We start from the raw sequence: 21,374 nt of genomic DNA, 5'->3' as shown, positions 1-21,374 counted from the left end.
GATGATCAAGAACATCTAATACTATCGAAGAATATTGAACTGATGAGTTGAGTTGCAATTGATAGAATTGCAACAAATCAATTGGGCATTTTCTAAGTGTCCAAAATTTAACGTGGACAGGCTTTACAGTCGATTCGATTGCGAAGATGTGTTTGTAACAGGTACTTTATTTTCGGGGAATTGTTTAATTCGGGGAAATTGTATTCGGGGAAATGTCGTTCAATCGATTTTTTTAATACATTTTGTGATACACGAGAAAAGGCATCTTCGCCGCTAGGTGAAAAAAAAAACTCAGATTAATCCACCTAGCGGTGATGGTGCCTTTCTCGCTCGTTCAAAAGGTTTGGAAAAATCTCAAATAACACCAATATGTGGATTGGTCTTATTTTTCATATTTTCAATTGAAAACAACGGGACAGGATTCTACGTCAAATGCAACTTGTTGTGAGCAAATCGGTCAAGGATATGTGCCCGAAAAATGAGTGACATTTTTTACGCGATGTTTTTGTATGAATTTGTATGATGGCCATAACTCTCGATCCCATAGTCCGATCTGCCCAATTTCAAATAGGAAACAATGAGACAGGATTCTGCGTGGAATGCAACTTGTTGTGAGCAAATCGGTTAAGGATAAGTGCCCGAAAAATGAGTGACTTTTATACGCGATTTTTTCGTATGAATTTGTATTTTGACCATAACTTTCGATCCCATAGTTCGATCTTGCCAATTTCAAATAGGAAACAATGGGACAGGATTCTGCGTTGAATGCAACTTGTTGCGAGCAAATCGGTTGAGGATAAGTGCCCGAAAAATGAGTGACATTTTTTACGAGATTTTTTCGTATGAATTTGTATTTTGACCATAACTTTCGATCTCATAGTCCGATCTGGCCAATTTCAAATAGGAAACAATGGGACAGGATTCTGCGTCGAATGCAACTTGTTGCAAGCAAATCGGTTAAGGATAAGTGCCGAAAAATGAGTGACATGCGTCGAATGCGTCGAATGCAACTTGTTGCGAGTAAATCGGTTGAGGATAAGTGCCCGGAAAATGAGTGACATTTTTTGAGTAGTTTTGCGCACACACACACATACACACACACACACACACACACACACACACACACACACACACACACACACACACACACACACACACACACACACACACACACACACACACACACACACAGACATCACCTCAATTCGTCGAACTGAGTCGATTGGTATATAACACTATGGGTCTCCGGGCCTTCTATAAAAAGTTTGTTTTTGGAGCGATCATATAGCCTTTACCGTATACTTAGTATACGAGAAAGGCAAAAACATAATAAAACTGATTTAGTAGGGTAATTTGCCAAATGCTGAACGGCTAATTTCTTCGCCTATTGTTGAACGCACGTGCATTTCTTATGGGAGCTCAACAATAGGCGAATAAATTAGCCGTTCAACATTTGGAGGTTTCCCCTAGTAGTTTTTAGTAGTTTTTGCCTTTTTCGTATACAAAGTATACGTAAAGGCTATAGGATCACTCCAAAACCGAACTTATGATAGAAGGCTCGGATACCCATAGTGTTATATACCAATCCACTATGGTCCAGGATACAGATTTACGCGGAAAGATGAATTTTACGCTAAAACTATATTTTCTAGAAAAAACTGTTGTTCTACAAAATTGTTCGAAATAGTAAGGCCATCATTATGGTTTTACCAAAAAAATAGGGTGGCCCATCATATAAAAAAAAAATAGATTTTTTTTTTCTCGGAATATTGACAAGATATGTTCTACAAAGTTGTAGCGCAGCTTATTCCAATCAATTTAGATAAAATCAGTTCAATCAAAGTTAATTGCCTATTTCCGGGGATTAAACCACCCGACTTGGACGTTAATTTACAATGTTATGGAAACTCATATGTGAATATGTACGTTATGTGGAAGATATTGATTTGAAAAATGTATTGGAGGTAACCACTTTCCCTTCGATGGGACTCGAACCCATGACCCTACAGTACGCTAGACTGGTGCTTTAACCAACTAAGCTACGAAGGACCTCCGTCGGCCTTCGCAACCTAGCGGCTACTGAATGGATTGGATGGAATGGATTGCGAGTGATTTGACTATGCGTCCAATTTGGGAATCTCGAGCTCGTTCAGTAGCCGCTAGGTTGCGAAGGCCGACGGAGGTCCTTCGTAGCTTAGTTGGTTAAAGCACCAGTCTAGCGTACTGTAGGGTCATGGGTTCGAGTCCCATCGAAGGGAAAGTGGTTACCTCCAATACATTTTTCAAATCAATATCTTCCACATAACGTACATATTCACATATGAGTTTCCATAACATTAGATAAAATCTTTTTCTGTAGCTCTTAAGTTGGCTGATTTAGAGCAATTTTACTTAATTGGATTAGGGTGTACCTCACAAAAACAGTATTTTTTATCTCCTTTTTTTGTTTTACATTTCTCGAAAAAGTCGTCTTCAGGTGACTTTTGAAGCTCAAAAAAATGCAACTTTTGATGGGTAAATACGCTCAATATCTTTTTCCTATCAAAAGTTATAATCGTTTTTCTGTCAAAATTACATTTTTTTCATAAGTTGATATCTCCGGTTAGGGCAGACCAAAAAAATATATTCACACGGCATCTGAAAGAAAAAATAATATTTTTTATTATGTCAAAAAATTGGGGATACGTTATTTTTTGCCTTTCTCGTATACTAAGTATACGGTAAAGGCTATATGATCGCTCCAAAAACAAACTTTTTATAGAAGGCCCGGAGACCCATAGTGTTATATACCAATCGACTCAGTTCGACGAATCGAGGTGATGTCTGTGTGTGTGTGTGTGTGTGTGTGTGTGTGTGTGTGTGTGTGTGTGTGTGTGTGTGTGTGTGTGTGTGTATGTGTGTGTGTGTGCGCAAAACTACTCAACAAAATGTCACTCATTTTTCGGGCACTTATCCACAACCGATTTGCTCGCAACAAGTTGCATTCGACGCAGAATCCTGTCTCATTGTTTCCTATTTGAAATTGGCCAGATCGCACTATGGGATCAAGAGTTATGGCCAAAATACAAATTCATACAAAAAAATCACGTAAAAAATGTCACTCATTTTCGGACACTTATCCTCAACCGATTTGCTCGCAACAAGTTGCATTCGACGCAGAATCCTGTCTCATTATTTCCTATATGAAATTGGCCAGATCGGACTATGGGATCGAGAGTTATGGCCAAAATACAAATTCATACGAAAATATTGCGTAAGAAATGTCACTCATTTTTCAGGCACTTATTCTCAACCGACTTGCTTGCAACAAATTGCATTCGACGCAAAATCCTTTCTTATTGTTTCCTATTGAAAATTGGACAGGTCGGACTACGAGATCGGAAGTTATGACCAAAATACCTTTTTTCATAAAAATCACAAAAAATGTCACCTATTTTTCGGACACCTAACCTTAATCGATTCACACGCAACAAGTTGCATTCGACGCAGAATCCTGTCCCATTGTTTCCTATTGAAAATTGGCTAGATCGGACTATAGGATCGGAAGTTATGGCCGAAACCCCATTTGACCCTTTTTATACGAAAAGGCTGTATGTTCGCTCCAAAACCAAACTTTTACAGACGGCCTGGAGACCCATAGTGTTATATACCAATCGATTCAGCTCGACGAGCTGAGATGATGTCTCTGTCTCTCCCACTTCATACGGGAGTTTGGCAGAAAGACGGTCATGAGATTTATATCATAACAAATATTGCCCTCCGCTCGCGTGATGGGAATGACATTTTGTTTTCTTTTGTGTAGTCGGAGCTTCAGTTCAACTAACATCCAAAAGTGATATCCTTAAAATATATGACTGGGTGAAATGAAACAGGGTTATGTACGTCAAAAGATTGGAAAAGGAAACAAAATGTCGAAATTCCTATTAGCATATTGTAGATCAAGCTGAAAACCGAACCGAGGTCCCGCGAAATCGCATTTTCTCGCATTTCCGTATGTTGCAACTGCATCGCGAGTAGTGCGCAACTGTGCCATAGTCGGGCACCACTCGCGATGCAGTTGCGACATCCGGAAATGGGACAAAATATGATTTTCGGTTTTCAACTGGATCTACAATATCTTTGCCATAAATAATCTGATTTTCATAGAACGGACAATGAAATTTGTCTTTTTTACTCCTAGCCACTAGCTCATCTTTTTTCAAGCACACACATTTTACGAAGGTCGAGAAAGGCACCATCACCGCTAGGTGGATTAATCTGGGTTTTTATCTCAAGCTTCACCAATTTTACTAAAATCATGTTTTTTCAAATAAATTGATATAACTCGACAACGGAAGAAGATACAGACGATATTCTTATAACAAAACATGCGTTTTAAAAAGCCTCAAAAGTTTTCAGAAGGTAACATCCGTGAAAAATAAAAAATGAAATGATCAGATCATAAATATTCTTTTTTGAGGGACACCCTAATCCTGGTAAGTAAAATTAGTATAAACAAGTGAGCTTAAGAGCTATATAAAAAGTTTATATAGCAAAGTTGATGGGAAAAAGCTGCGCTACAACTTTGTGGAATATTTTATGTCAATTTTCCGCAAAATAAAAGAAAATAAAATTTCACATTTTTATAAAATGGCCCACCCTGTTTTTCAGTAACTCTATAATAAGGGCCCAAGTATCCAGAACAACTTTGTAGAACAAATTTTGTTTCTTAAAAGTATGCTTCAGACCGAAAATGCATCTTTTATCGTAAATCTTGCAATACGACGATAATGATAAAATTTAAAAAAAAGTGTTTAAGCTGTAGATTTTTTATTTTTCATTTCTCACGAATGTCATCTTCTGAAGACTTTTGGGGCTTTTCAAAACGCGTGTTTTGCTATAAGAATATCGTCTGTGTCTTCTTCCGTTGTCGAGTTATATTAATTTATTTGAAAAACCCAGATTAATCCACCTAGCGGTGATGGCGCCTTTCTCGCGCAAAAAGGTAATAAATGTAGCCTTTACGTTTACACCTCGATGATGTACAAGAAAGGCAAAACAGTTACACCTTCTAATGTTATGATAGAAAATTTACACTAGTAGACGACAGATGGCGATGCCAAAAGTTTCTCGAATTTCCTATGTTCGAATTTTGACTTTCGGACAATTTCATAGTACTATGAAACTGAACGAAGAGCATACTTACGCCTAAATGCGTGCAACACGAGCATTCTTATAGTACGATGAAACTCTTAACGGGAAGCCACGGATAAAATATTCATAGATGCAAGGCATTTTTCATAACACATTATTGTTCTATGTGACTATGTCTCATCACTATTTTAATATTATCTATTTTTTGCAATTTGCAATGAATCGCCTGCTTTGAGCGTGCTTACAGCGGCACACTAGGAGTTAACTTTCTGAAATCAGTATGGCGAAAGGCATCTAAGGCTCGATTTCTCAAAAATAAGCACTTTCATCAAAAAAATATTTGGTAGGCATGGTAGCGGACACCTTCCTGCATAATCGGTACCAAATAGTTTTTCATGAAAAGTTTCTTATTTTGAGAAATCCCGCGTTAGATGACTTTCGCCATACAAATTTCTGGCGGTTAACTCTTGCTGGCTGTTTTGCGCATATACTATAGCGCCTGGATGTGACGGCGGCGAGTAGAAAATCAGCCACTGCCAATAATTCATTATTATGAAATTCAATAGTGATCAACAGCGTTTTAGTCTCTGTCGGATGCAACTTGTTGCAAGAAAATCGGTTAAGAGTTTCTATGTGAAAATTTGGCTAATGTTTTTTATGGCATTTTGTGCACACACACACGCACACACATACACACACACGCACACACGGACAGACAGACATTTGTTCAGCTCATCGAGCTGAGTCGAATGGTATATAACACTATGGGTCTCCGGGACTTCTTTCAAAAGTTCGATTTTGGAGTGAAATGATAGCCTTTCGGTACAACTTAGTTGTACGAGAAAGGCAAAACATGATTTTAGTAAAATTGGTGAAACTTAAGATAAAAAAATAACATATCCCCAATTTTTTGACATAATAAAGAATATTAATTTCTCTGCCGTGTAAATATATTTTTTTGGTCTGCCCTAACCGGAGATATCAACTTATGAAAACTTGACAGAAAAACGATTATAACTTTTGATCGGAAGAAAGATATTGAGCATATTTACCCATCAAAAGTTGCATTTTTTTGAGCTTCAAAAGTCACCTGAAGACGACTTTTTCAAGAAATGTAAAACAAAAAAAGTAGATCAAAAATACAGTTTTTTGAGGTACACCCTAATCCAATTAGGTAAAATTGCTCTAAATCAGCCAACTTAAGAGCTACAGAAAAAGTTTTGTTTAGCAAAATTGATTAGAATAAGCTACGCTACAACTTTGTAGAACATAACATGTCAATATTCCGAGAAATAAAAAAAATATTTTCTAATTTTTTTTATATGATTGGCCACCCTATTTTTTGGTAGAACCATAATGATGGCCTTACTATTTCGAACAATTTTGTAGAACAACAGTTTTTTCTAAAAAATATAGTTTTGGCGTAAAATGCATCTTTCCGCGTAAATCTGTATCCTGGACCATAGTGCAATCGACTCAGCTCGACGAATTGAGGTGATGTCTGTTTGTGTGTATGTATGTGTGTGTATGTGTGTATGTGTACAACATTTTGTAGACACACTTTTTGGAACTTAGCATTGGCCGAATTACTCGCAACAAGTTCCATTCGACTGAGAATCCTGTCCCATTGTTTGCTATTGAAAATTGGCCAGATTGGACTATGGGATCAGAAGTTATGGCCAAAATACTATTTTCTTTGCGCAAAACACGCTAAAAAGCACTCACTCATATGTTTTAGTTTTTTTTTGCACGAGAAAGGCACCAACACCGCTAGGTGGATTAATCAGGGTTTTTTAAAATAATTCCCACATAGTAGGGGCTATTTCACTGCACCAAATTCGTCGCTTCTTTTTGTCAACATGCGTGCTCACTACTGAAAAAAATCACAAAAATGATAAACAAACCAAATTCCTTTCCATTGCTTTGTTTTTGATGGGATAGAAATAGGAGCTATGAGATGAAGTGCCGAACCGTTCCCCTACTACCACATAGGTGGAATCATTGGGTTTTATATTGTACGCTTTAAAGCATACGCTTTCGTACCATCGTTTCTCAGAGATGGCTGTAACGTAACTTCGGGCAGTAACCAACTTGTTTGTACATATTATGCAGCGGATACCTATTTTCCCAAACATTGAGTTGCTATTCTTTACATCTCTCCTGTTGGTATTGCCATTGCCAGCTGCTGTACAGAATTTTCATCCATGAGGTTGCAGAAGAAGAATGTGCTTTGAGTACCATTTCATGGAAGGCTACAAAATTGAGGAACTATTGGCTGTTGGCTGGTACGCCCGATCACCGGTATGCACATTTCCTTTCTTAACGCCTTCCTAGTTCAATATAGAAATGCGTGTAGGGTAAAACGTCCTATCGTTGTGGTATGCCCTAATGTTGCGGTAGTGTTAAAATAGTATAGTTAAAATAGCATCAAACATAATTGTGGATCCGCTAAAACTCTTCGAATTAACCACTAAAACACCTTTTGTTTGACAAAATTCCGTTCAAAATGATGAAAAATCAACAATATTGATAAAAAATTGCGTCCTTTGAGCCTATTATTGCGGTAGTGCTAAGGTCCTATTGTTGTGGTATCGCTCTCCATAAGAAATACAGGCAATACCGCAACAATAGGACTGACCTTCAAAAAATATCGCAACGATAGGCAACTGCGTCCTTGTGGTAGTTTGTTTTTATTGTGATAAAAATAAAACAACATACGTTTAGCACAATTGATGTAATATTTACGAAACTAGAATTAATGAGCATCCTATTCGAGATAAACAGCTCATTTTTAAAGATTTTTCGATATCAACTTTGGACGCGGTGCTTAACCCCTCCATAATAGGCCGTTTTACCCTAGCTGGTAAATTTTTATCGCTCGACTTTAGTTACTTTTCCTATTGCCGTTTTGAAAACCTTCTGGTCATCAATAAAATTTGTCATTATTCCAAGTTCTGAAAGTGCATTCAAATTTAAAACCCGTTAAATATATGTAGGGTAACGGTACCAATAGTGGAGGTATTAGTAGAACGACAAAAGAAAATATTTTTTAAAAATTGATAAATATGGGAAATTTACAGCTTTAATATCTTAATCAATAGATAAACTAATAAATATGCTAACAAAAATGAGATAGATGTCATTTAACATCAACATTTACCAAATATTGCTTGCACCACTATGGGTACACTGTTCCTTTAGTGGCGGTAAAAATTAATTTTGGTTCCCATAGTGGTGCTATCCATTGGTTTCTTATGAGACTCGCCACTATTGGTACAGTTGCACCACTATAGGTGCAAGGGAGTCAATTTTGTTAAGGAAAATAATTGTTTTCAATAGTTTTCCAAGCAAAATATTAGGATAAGTTGCATTCAACAGGATATTTAAAGCACGACGCATCAACTGAAACCACCGTAAAGTGTTCATTTTTCATTTCATTTATTTAGTCTACATCTATACAGATAACACTGAATCAACAATTTGACGCCACAATACACGGTTCGAGGCCGCATCTCTCCATCCTCGAATACGCCCCACGCTCGCCAAGTCGTTCTGCACCTGGTCTGCCCATCTCGCTCGCTGCGCTCCACGTCGTCTCGTACCTGCCGGATCGGAAGCGAACACCATCTTTGCAGGGTTGCTGTCCGGCATTCTTGCAACATGCCCTGCCCATCGTACCCTTCCGGCTTTAGCTACCTTCTGGATACTGGGTTCGCCGTAGAGCTGGGCGAGCTCATGGTTCATTCTTCGCCGCCACACACCGTCTTCTTGTACACCGCCAAAGATGGTCCTAAGCACCCGTCTCTCGAATACTCCGAGTGCTTGCAAGTCCTCCTCGAGCATTGTCCATGTTTCATGTCCGTAGAGGACTACCGGTCTTATTAACGTCTTGTACATGACACATTTGGTGCGGTGGCGAATCTTTTCGACCGCAGTTTCTTCTGAAGCCCGTAGTAGGCCCGACTTCCACAAATGATGCGCCTTCGTATTTCACGACTAACGTTGTTGTCAGCCGTTAGCAAGGATCCGAGGTAGACGAATTCCTCGACCACTTCGAAGGTATCCCCGTCTATCGTAACACTGCTTCCCAGGCGGACCCTGTCGCGCTCGGTTCCACCCACAAGCATGTACTTTGTCTTTGACGCATTCACCACCAGTCCAACTTTTGTTGCTTCACGTTTCAGGCGGGTGTACAGTTCTGCCACCTTTGCAAATGTTCGGCCGACAATGTCCATGTCATCCGCGAAGCAAATAAATTGACTGGATCTGTTGAAAATCGTACCCCGGCTGTTACACCCGGCTCTCCGCATGACACCTTCTAGCGCAATGTTGAACAACAGGCACGAAAGTCCATCACCTTGTCTTAGTCCCCGGCGCGATTCGAACGAACTGGAGTGTTCGCCCGAGATCTTCACACAGTTTTGCACACCATCCACCGTTGCTTTGATCAGTCTGGTGAGCTTTCCAGGGAAGCTGTTCTCGTCCATAATTTTCCATAGCTCTACGCGGTCTATACTGTCGTATGCCGCCTTGAAATCAACGAACAGATGGTGCGTTGGGACCTGGTATTCACGGCATTTTTGAAGGATTTGCCGTACAGTAAAGATCTGTTCCGTTGTCGAGCGGCCGTCAACGAAGCCGGCTTGATAACTTCCCACGAACTCGTTCACTAATGGTGACAGACGACGGAAGATGATCTGGGATATCACTTTGTAGGCGGCATTAAGGATGGTGATCGCTCGAAAGTTCTCACACTCCAGTTTGTCGCCTTTCTTGTAGATGGGGCATATAACCCCTTCCTTCCACTCCTCCGGTAGCTGTTCGTTTTCCCAGATTCTGACTATCAGTTTGTGCAGGCAAGTGGCCAGCTTTTCCGGGCCCATCTTGATGAGCTCAGCTCCGATACCATCCTTACCAGCTGCTTTATTGGTCTTTAGCTGTTGAATGGCATCCTTAACTTCCCTCAAGGTGGGGGCTGGTTGGCTTCCATCGTCCGCTGAACTGACGTAGTCATCTCCTCCGCTGCCTTGACTTTCATTGCCTGTACTCTCAGCGCCATTCAGATGTTCCTCGTAGTGCTGCTATACACCGTAAAGTGTATAAATATGATAAATCTCATTAAAACCCCACTACCTCCACTATTGGTGCTACCTCCAATAAGGGTACGGTTACCCTACCTATCTAGATTTATGAAGGTTTTGATGCAATTTCGTAATGCTGCGATTTTACTGAATTCACAGAGATGCAGCAGTCCATTTTCATAAATTTCGCATATTTTCTGCGCCAGAAAACGACAGGTTGATAAGTTGACATTAAGGAATGATTTTCTGCCAGGCTAATTGCCAGTGACGGGCGAGTCTTTATTTACGAACATGTCCAATGCAGCCCAGGTTGCAAGCAATCCGTACCACTCTGCAATCTATATGTTGACTGGCAGAACTGGTTGGTAGTGCAGGTTAGTTGTGGAAATACCGCAAAACAATTTTTGCTTCTCTCTTGTCAGTTCCGTTACGCAGTGCAGGACAGAAAGATTTTTGTGCAAGGATGGACACGTTTGCTGACACATCCGGCCGGGAGTCTATCGGTCGGTAGGTACGATAGACTGCCTATCAGACTAAGGAAGTGGTTGTTATGCATTATGTAGTTATATCCCTTATATTTTCTTGTCTGCACAGGCATCCAACGTCTATTGGAATATACCGGTGGTTTGAGTTTTTTTTTTAAATTCATAGCTAGTGACCGTATGACAAGGTACTAATTTTGTCTTTACGTTTGCCGTTGAATGCTTTATATTATAGTTGATTTTATTGTGTAACATCGCGAAGTTTGTCATGAGGTTAATAGTACTGGTTGGTATACCATTCAATGTTGCAACACAATATCCTCGTATGCATTTTCCGGCGGTTTAGTTCACGGTCAATCGCACCAACCAGAATATCGTCGATTACGATGAGGAACAGTAGCGGCGATAAAATACATCATGTCTCTCACATCGGCTACGACCTGGGTGGGATCGGACAAGACCTCGTTGTTATACGTTATACGCCGGTTAAAGTAGCGATTATATTACCGAATATGCTCCGGAGGATCGGGTTTATGATACTATGGAACCTTATGTACGACGGGGTGCTGAGACTCATGTTCCCTCCGGGTGCCTTCGCCGATGACATAACCGTGCGGGCCTACGAGGAGCCAATTCCTGAGGTAGAACTGATCGCAGCGTATTCGATCATCACGGTGGCGGATTGGATCCTATCAAACAATTTTAGTTGGATAAGCTAGTTTTTTTGGTGAACAAGACTATTTTGGTCATATAAGCGCTTCACTCACTTCCAATGTTTGTTGGGTGAGCGCTAGAGGCCTGGAGCTCGTCTAACATAAGACGTAGGGGGTTACCGTCAACAACTCCTTTTTCAAACCCATTTTCCACGCGTGCGCGTAGTTCTTCTGGCTCAGCGTTCGGGTGTCAATCACTCCAGCAGCAATGATGTTCTCGTGATGGCTGCAGTATTCGTTGTAGAAGTGTTCCAGCTTTTTCGAATTCATTGCAAGCATTGTCATGGGTGTTTCGGATCCAGCTTCATCAACTTCATCCAGTTTCTTTCTGATCCTGGTAGTTTGAGCCTTTACGTGGCCCCGCAAGGACACCAAGTGTTGGGGAGTTCCCTTCGCGCAGCCCCAACACGTAATTGGATTGTTCCTGACCTCGGAAGGGCCCTTGGTAGCCTTGCTGTATATCATCTCTTAAATCCATTGAGAGGGGGAGGGGTTTCCTTGCTCGTCCGTATTTTAATACATTTAACACAATATTTTACACTTAACAGTCCATTTTGTTCTATAATTTATTACAATTAACCGCTTATATTTACAGACATATAACATTTATAGCACAACCGCTTGTCTTGAGAGCTTTACAGCTACTAATATGGATAAATCTTAAAGCTAGGGATATGGTGATCAAAATCCAATTTATCGGTGACGTAGTCGATCTCACCTACACTCAATCTCTCTTAAAGATCCCACCCAACTCCAATAGTGTTTGATTTAGGCTGCCTTGCTGGGAAAGAATGGGGTGTTCAAACACTCTCAGCCATTCGCTCAACGCATTAGCCCAGGAATGTAGTGCAGGGTGACAGAACGAACTTTAGTATCGAACACCAAGGTCTTGATGTCCTTGGCCTTTGGATTCTCGCCTTTCGCCGGTGTATGCTCTAGTGGCATGTCCTCTCGCGCGCTAGGGAAAATAACGAGTAGAAAATGTCAAACACACAGGATGCGGATCGCTCGTGGATTCGAGTTGTTTCGTCCAATAAAGAGAAAACTTCTACTAAAAAGCGATGTATTGACGTAGGACTTACGTCTCTCTTTACTATACCGGGTGTCATTTCAAAATATTCAAATCGACCGCGTTACGCTGTGTTGAAAGATTTTAAACGTTAATAGCGTTTGTCTCAGTGGACGAATTTCTGCGGTAAGCCCCTCAATTGACAGATTTCAAGTATGCCTTCCATGTCCATGCTTGATAAGACCCGAAAAACTTTTTTCAATAGGCATGAAACTGTTTACAATGAAAAACATTGAGATCAAGGGAACCTATAAATATGGGTACCGCATAATTCTTGCATCATTCCATTGCCACGTTCTGATTGGTGCAGACACCAGCGAATTAGTTTGAGCCTTCCAAATAAACGAAAGATTAAAAAAAAAACCAGCGAATTAGCAGCCGCTGGGTCTGCCGAGAAGCCATAAAATAGCGCAACGCGATTTTTTCCTTTCATTCTGACCGGGACAACTTTCAACTCACACCTTTTAGCAGGGAATGAAGTCTGCACCGACCGCTTTTTCGGCTCGACACCATCGAAGCGACCATCATCAGCCGAAACCTAGCCAGTACATCAGCAGTCCACCCTACAGACCCGACAAAGCAGCAATGCTGAGCAGATACCAGCAGCAGCAGCAGAGTCGAGCCGAGACCGGCCGGCATCGGTGCTGAGCCGAGACAGGCTGAAGAAAAGCCACATGATGCAGCATGTATGTCCAAAAAACAAACGGTTCTTCAGAGAGCCAATAATAGAGATCAATATCAATGCTTTCAATAGCCTTCGGGATAGAAATTGTACTTGGGTGCCAACTCCAATATTCTAGAGATAAAATTGTATGCGTGATTTTCATAAATAGCGTCAAAACTAACAGTAGATAATTTTTCTGATTTAACCGCGAAGTGGACGAAGGACTTCGCTTGACCATGCCTTTAAAGATTCATAAGATATCCAAATCTCTCACATAATCTTATTTGGATAAAAAAAAACACCGATAACAGCTCAAACATTAATAAACTATCAATCGATTTTTCATCAATTGTTTGAATTTTTGGCATTGATAAAAAAATATGTAGATAAACATTGTTTGATACTGACCGCACACAAAGCGAACGTGACTGAATGATCGTCCCATGTTACCAATTCTAAATCTTATCATCCAAAATCCCATATCCGGGTGTTTCCTTCAATCTACTACTAACAATGTTGTCTCAGAAAAGAACACGTACTTCTCACCTGAACTGCAATTCTAAGCTCGCTTGCCCGGCTTATTGGCCTGTATCTAGCGAAAAGTCCCGTTAGGAAATAGACGCCACCCGGATAAAAATGTACTATTGGTTCAATAGTGTAAACAATTGAATTACCATACAATGTACGGTATACAATAGGATACATTGTTTCTTGATGGTTGCACAGATTGTATCAACACTAAGGATACAATACATCAACATATTTCTCTAATGTAACAATACTTGCAATTGTTTTTGAAACGTTTTAGTACATAAGGTTCATATTGATAACTTTTGAAACGTTTCTTTACATTGCATAAAAACTATTTAACAATATTTGCCTCATAGCGCCATATATGCATTTTTTCCCTTTAAATTACATTGTTGAACAGTAAAGCTGTCACAACTGAGAAATCAAAATCGTATTGGTTTACTATACGAATACAATACAATCCATTGTATTTTGAACAGTTTGGTACGGATATTTCAACAATATATTAACCATACACTCTATTGTGTGACGAAAAAATATGTATGGAAGAATCTCAGATTTTGTATAGTTACGATACTTAACAACCCGTACATTCTATTGCGAAAACTTCATTTACATTTGAGTAAATGGTTCATAACAATGCATTCTAATGTATTTCTATAGTTTCATTCACAATATGATCTATTGTCAATTTAATGTTATTAATTGTAGTGTTACAATAAATTATATTGTTATTCTACTGTATTTTTTATTCGGGCAGCAGCGAGCAACAAGCGTAAAAAAGAAGAAGCTCTTCTCGAACGCGTTGATGATGATGACGCTTTGGCTGACAAAGAAGCGGGATACAAGACACTAGCTGATTGGCCACCAAATGGGAAGCAGAGAAGATTCAAAATAAGGTATAAAAGAAAAGTGCATTCGCTCGCAGAGCATTCAGTCTTTTTTATACCATCACTAGAAATTCGCGGTTATTTGGAAAGATCGTTTTCTTACTTTTTGCACTTAGCCGAAGCAAACAGCCTTTTCAAGGCTCTAAGAGTTAGAAATAATGTTGTCCTTCAGTCGCTATCGCACGGATTAGAAGGCTCTTCAGTGGAAGGGCTGAGATACAGTCTACATCCCCTGCTGAGCCAACTTGTGGTTTATTTCAGGCAGTCCTTCAGTGGGAAGGTCCACTGTCGAGGCTAATATTTCGTGACCGGACAGATACTTCCTGAATTTTTTTTTGATGATTCTTGTTCGAGGTAGATTTGATTTCTGTGTCGGTTTGATGAGAAGATTTTGCCAAGGAATGGTATGCAACGCCGATTATTTATCCAAAATAGTTGATGTGAGAAATTTGGACATATTATGTATCTTAAAGGCATGGTCAAGTCAAGTCCTACGTCCACTTAGCGGTTATGTTTTATAAGCTAATGCACTTTTCTTATATACAAAATTTTGATTCATCTCTGCTTCCTGATTGGCCAACCAATCAGCGCGCGTCTTGTATTCCCGTTATTTTGGCAGGTAAACATCATCATTATCAACTCGTTCTGGATGGGCTTCTTCTTCTTCACTTTCGCTACTGGTGTCCAATTCATAACGGAGCCTTCCGCTAACGGGATTTCGCAGGTTAAGCATGCAAGCTATCAACCCTTTGGGTAAAAACTGCGTGTTCATTTTCAAAAACATTGTCGTTCTAGTAGAAAGAGGACCGAAACACCCGCGGTCGACTCGAATTTTAGGATTGTTAACTTGGGACAAACATTCAATTACGTTCGCTTTGGGCGCGAACAGCTCCTCGGGGTCATGTTAAACGACAAGCTGACTTTCCGCAGTCATGTCGACTATGCATGTAAGAGGGCTTCGATAGCTGAGGCGGCATTATTGATGATGATCTATGCATCGGCTCGTGCTGGGCATGTGCGTAAATTGCGGAAACTGGATATCATACGATGCATCCTGCGTGATAACAGGCATGATGTAAGTCGGGATTGTTATCCATGAAGACGAGGAGTGTTTCGAGCTACGTGTCACCAGAAGATCCTACGAACGCATCACGTTGACTTCGGTTACCAGATGGCAATGCGAGTGGGGTAACTCCTCGAAAGGTAGGTGGAACCACCGGCCGAATGGGGAGACCCCATTAGGAAGTTCACTTCCATATTGTTGAAGTTGAAAAGCAGGCCTAGTTCCTGTTGGAATCTAGCGCCATTGAAAAAGAAGAAGAAGAAGAAACAGAAGAAGCAGAGAAAGAAGAAGAAGAACTAGAAGAAGTAGTAGTCCGGTCTTGATGTCATCGTTCGGAATTCTATCTACGGCGGAATTGAGTTGGCTGTAGAAATTCCCTTTGTCTTGCAGAACGGCACCATCGGTTGCGCCTTAACATTGGATTACAGTAAGGTTTTGGACCCCTGTTGTAAATCTGGCAACTAAGTTGTGCCAATTTACCCTGCTGGGCTAGGGTTGAAACGTTCCATGTAACTATTCGTGTCCGTTGTTTCGCGCTAAGAGTCGTTGCCAAAAATCAGTCCGTATTCTTTCATTGTCGGATTCTCGAACAAATTGAAGTTTCGGATACAGTAGGTTATTGACCCAAGGTTCCCTATCTACCGGGATCGGGCTGCCATCTTAGATATAGCTTCCGGAAAAGAGCATAGCTTCTGAAGAATCTATCATCTCTCATACTACCTACTTGGATACCTGGTTGGCTACAGCGTCGATAACCTATGCCTGGCGTATTTTAGAGCTCCGTAAGCGTCGATCTTGGGCGAAGTTCCTCCAGTTTCCCCGAACGTTTAGGGTCTTCAGGTCCGATTCCACCGCGTGCAGCCAGCGTGTTCGGGGCCTTCCACGAAGTCGCCGACTTTTATCTGGTTCTCTGTTGAATATTGTTTTCGCTATTCTTTCTTCCGAAATTCTCACTAAGTGACCAGCCCACTGAAGTCTGCCGTATTCTATACGAATCACGATATTTTCTCCTTTGTATACCTGATACAGCTCATGATTCATGCATCTACGCCACACACCATTTTCTAGTTTCTCTCCGAGTATTATACTCGAAGACCCCGACAACGTCCATGCTTCATGTCCATAAAGGGCCACTGGTAGAATCAGAGTTTTGTATAGAGCAAATTTCATTTCCGCCTGCATAATGCGGGGCCTAAGCTGGTCACGCAATCCATAGAAGGTTCTATTCGCAGCAGCAGCAGCGTTCCAAGGTAAACAAATACTCCATCAACTTCAAACGCCTCCCCATCAAGCACTACCTTAGCTATCTAGCATATCCTCGCCGTCTTCATCTTCAGTGGGACAAAAGCCTCCACTACTGCTCTGCGATCGATTTCAATGAGCTCTATGTCGTCCGAAAAGCTTAGGAGCATATGCGACCGTGTGATGATAGAGCCGTAGCTCTGCACGCCAGAACAATAAATTCGCACCACCCTACTTCAATCCGTTTAAGGTCACAGACGAGGTTGACACTCCGTCTGCAATCCGAATACTTGATTCCGAGCCATCCAGCGTTGCACGTATCAGTCTAATCAGTTCCCCCGGAAAACCATATTCGGACATTATCTGGCGTCATTATCCGGAGTCATATGTTTACCCATCATACAAAAAAAATGGTCGTGTTTGGCACAACATAACACAAAATCAAGGCAAACGCAGTCGTAACGTTCCTAATATGTGCCAGACTTATATCAAAAAGCCACCTAGTGGTGATAGTGCCTTTCTCGCTTTTCTAAGGGATCCAAAATCAAACACTCATAAAGATGAAAAATTCATGAACTTCATTTCAAAGTACCGTTTTTTTCAGAAATATTTTAAGTTCATTCTGAGTACGGGTTTGGGTATTGGGACTCATGCCACCAAATGCTCCTCTGGAATATTTATATGAAAAAAATGGCTAACCACCAGCTCCATAGAATTACAACACCAGCTCCATACTCATTGCAATTATATTTAATATCTTGGCATTTTCCGGATCTTCCGGAGGGTAATAGTAAACATGTTTAGGTCACAACATCAAATCCATACTCAGAATATGAACACAAATGCATTTATAAAATCCTGGTGCTTTTTCGATGAAATTCGCAGATTTGCCTTTTTGTGGGATCTTCCAGATCTTCCGGAGGAGCACACGGTTGTTAGAGGTGTGTAACTGTTTATGGCATCATGCTGCCGCCGACATTTTTGCGATGGGTCGCAGAATTTACCGTGGAAACTCCGAAGAACCAGTGAAATTTCCGTATAATTTCCCGGTTTATATTCCCAAAACAAAATTGAAATTCCAGAGGATTTCTTTTGAAAATTCCATACAATTTTTCCATTGAAATTTCGAAAAAGCTTTCCATAAAAACTAAGAAGAACTTTCAATGGAAATTCCGAAGAATTTTTCGTCGAAATCTAAAGAATTGCTTTCGAAATGTCGAAAGAACTGTAGTTCAAATCCTGATTAAATTTCCGTTAAAAATTGTGAATCGCTTACCGTGGAATTTATGGAAAATTTAGGTGCTCTTTCCAAAAAAATCCGAATAATTTCCAATGAACATTAAAAAAAATACCCGTGCCAATTTGGAACAATTTCTTGTGGAAAGGTTAAAGAATTCCCTTTGGAAATTTTATTAAATTTTCTTTGGAAAATCTTAAGGATTTCCTATTAAAGCCCAAAGAATTTCTGGTCGAAAATGTTATTTGACCAAAATGGTAATAAGGGCGAAAGTATTGTCTGGGCAAACTGCTCATATTGCAGAAAAATTCGTTTGGCCGAATAGTTCATCTGGCCCAAAAATATCGCTTGGTCGAAATGCTCATTGTAACAGTCGAAATAAAACACGTTCTATTTGACTGTGCGGTCTGATCTGAATGACACTTTATTAGCGATCCTTCACTAAGCCTACTGATCACAATCATGTATACTACATCTCTTCCTTGTTTTAAATTGAACATAATTATTGTAAACTATTTTTGTGTACATCTATATAATGCATAATCACTCAAATAATCAGGCTTCTTTGTACTCCTCTTACTAGAACGAGTTCGTATAGGTCCTGTTTCTGGTCTGTCATTAACTTGAACATTCAGGTCCTCGAACGGATTTGCCGACTTGAGTTTCTTTGCATGATTAACATGTCTGTCCAATTCAGCTCCGGTTTCTGTGTGCTTCACGGTTAGTCTTGTCCCTTTTCTTCTTAAAACCACGTAGGGTTGCGGATTGAAATTTGTTGATAGCTTGTTACGTTTGATGAAGTTTTTGATAACTACTTGATCACCCACGTCAATATTTGATTGCTTAGCTTTCCTTCTGTTATCTCCCACAATTTTTCCTTTTTCTTTTCTTTCTTGATCAGTTTGTTTGATTTCGTCGTGGGAACATTGAATGTCAATGCCATTTGGCGCTGGTATTTTATCCCGAATTTTACGTCCAAGAAGAAGCTTCGCCGGTTCAATGTTTGTGACAGAATGTGGTGTAGATCGGTATGCCATTAAAAAGTTTTGAAGATCTGATCTCCAATCTCTTCCCATTGCTGCGCTAATCTTGACTGTTTTTAGCAAAGTTCTGTTAAATCGTTCCACTAAACCATTTTGAAACGGTGCGTACGGTACAGAATAGTTAATGGTAATTCCAGATACGTTACAAAATTTACTAAATTCTTCTGAACGAAAAGGTGGTCCGTTATCGCAAACTATCTCATCCGGAAAACCAAACCTTGCAAAAATAGTTCTTAGTTTGAAAATAGTATTACTAGCAGTTGTCGATGACATTATTTCTATTTCTGGATACCTTGAAAAATAATCAACGACCACTAGAAGATGTAAACCATTTGTCACTTCGGTAAAATCCATTGCTAATTTTTTCCATGGACCTGATGGCATAGGTATACGTGTCATTGGTTCCGTTGAACATTCAGAAACCAATAAGCATCCTTGACATGTACTAACAAATTCTTCAACCATAGCGTCAATCCGGCTCCACCAAACTTTTCCCTTTAATCGTTTCTTCATTGCAATTATCCCAAGATGTGGTTCGTGAGCTAACTCTAGGACACGTTTCTGCAGTGACTTTGGAATAATGATCTTATTATTTTTCAAAATCATGCTTCCGTCGGAAGACAAATCTTTTGAGACAGTTTTATATCGATACAATGTCTTGGGCCATCTTTTCGTTGGGTATGGCAGCCAGTTGATCAACTCAGTTAATTCGATGTCACTCTTAGTAGCATCGATTATTTCTGTTTGGGTAAGAGCTACGGGACAAACATCCGAAGAGACAATCCGTATTATTCGTTCAGCTTCCTCATCAAAACTTTCCATACAAACTACACCTTCTTGGCACAATCTCGAAAATGGATCGGCAATGTTTGCTTTTCCCGGATGATATATGACTTTGTAATTGTAAGACATTAACCTCAATATCCACCTCTCTATCCTAGCACATGGTTTAGCTCTATCACCAAATATGGTAACAAGAGGTTTGTGGTCCGTAATGAGCCAAAAGAATTTTCCATACAAATAATAATGGTACTTCTCTACGGCCCAAACTAGAGCAAGTGCTTCCCGTTCAATTTGTGCATATCGTCTTTCAACGTCAGACAGCGTTTTGGATGCATAACTGATAATACGAAAAATTCCATCTTTATCCTTCTGGAACAGAACAGCTCCTAGTCCAACAGGACTTGCATCAGCCATAACAAATGTTTCTAAACTTGTGTAAAAGTATGCAAGTGTTTCGTTCCTCGCAAGTATTGTTTTTAGTTCTTCAAAAGCTAGTTGGTGACCATCTGACCACTGGAAAGGCATGCCTTTCTTGGTCAACGTATTTAGAGGTTTCGCAATTGTAGATAAATGAGGTATATATTGATTAACAAAAGTTATTAACCCAAGAAAGCTTCTGACTTCTTCGGCAGACTTGGGTTGACGAAATTTAGTAATCGCTTCCAACTTTGAATTCGAAACTTGAACTCCTTTTTCCGATAGATGATATCCCAAAAATTCTAATTCTTCGACACATTCAACTGTTTTACTTTCATTGAGCATTACGTTTCTATCTCTCAAACGTTCCTTGACAAGTGCAGTCCGAATTTTAAGTGTTTGTATGTCTGGTGCATAAATCATAATGTCATCTATAAAGACAATTAGCCATGGAAAATCACATAAAATTGTTTCTATACATTTTTGAAACAATTCGGGCGCAGCAGATAATCCAAAAACTAGACGTTTGTATCGCATAAGTCCGAGTGGAGAAATAAACGTCGTTATATACCGACAATCTTCTCGTAATACAAGTTGGTGAAAAGCTTGCTTGATATCAAACTTTGTGAAAAATTTACTGCCTTTTAGTCGACAAACCATTTGCTCCATCGTTGGCAGGGGATGAACTTCACGAATTATAGCTTTGTTTGCTTCTCTCAAATCAATTATGACTCTCACCTTAAATTTCCAAAATAAAGCATTAAATAATATGGAACGTTCGTGATTTAAATCTACAACCTCATTAGCGCTTTTACGTTTTATGAGCATAGGAGATACCCATTCAGAAGCTTCATTCACTCTCTCAATTATATCTTGACTCTCTAATTCCTTTAATTTTAAAAGAGCAAGCTCTTCTAATGGGATAGGTATACGACGTAATGTTTGCCTCACTGGTGAGATAGATTTGTCTATTTTGATCGATGCATAACAATCTAACAGCACATAAGTATATATATATTTTTTGTT

At 39.9% G+C, this 21,374-nt stretch overlaps 1 protein-coding gene across 1 annotated transcript in view; it reads left to right on the top strand.

Annotated features, from left to right (window-relative positions):
- The window catches only part of LOC134215691 (uncharacterized), a 350,826-nt gene that overhangs the window by 39,246 nt on the left and 290,206 nt on the right, over positions 1-21,374 (top strand). The window lies entirely within an intron of this gene.

This window comes from Armigeres subalbatus, chromosome 2 (genome assembly GCF_024139115.2).
Source record: "Armigeres subalbatus isolate Guangzhou_Male chromosome 2, GZ_Asu_2, whole genome shotgun sequence".
In the NCBI taxonomy this organism is placed as follows: domain Eukaryota; kingdom Metazoa; phylum Arthropoda; class Insecta; order Diptera; family Culicidae; genus Armigeres; species Armigeres subalbatus.
Note: the sequence above shows the minus strand (reverse complement) of the source record. Positions and strands in the feature narration are given on the sequence as shown.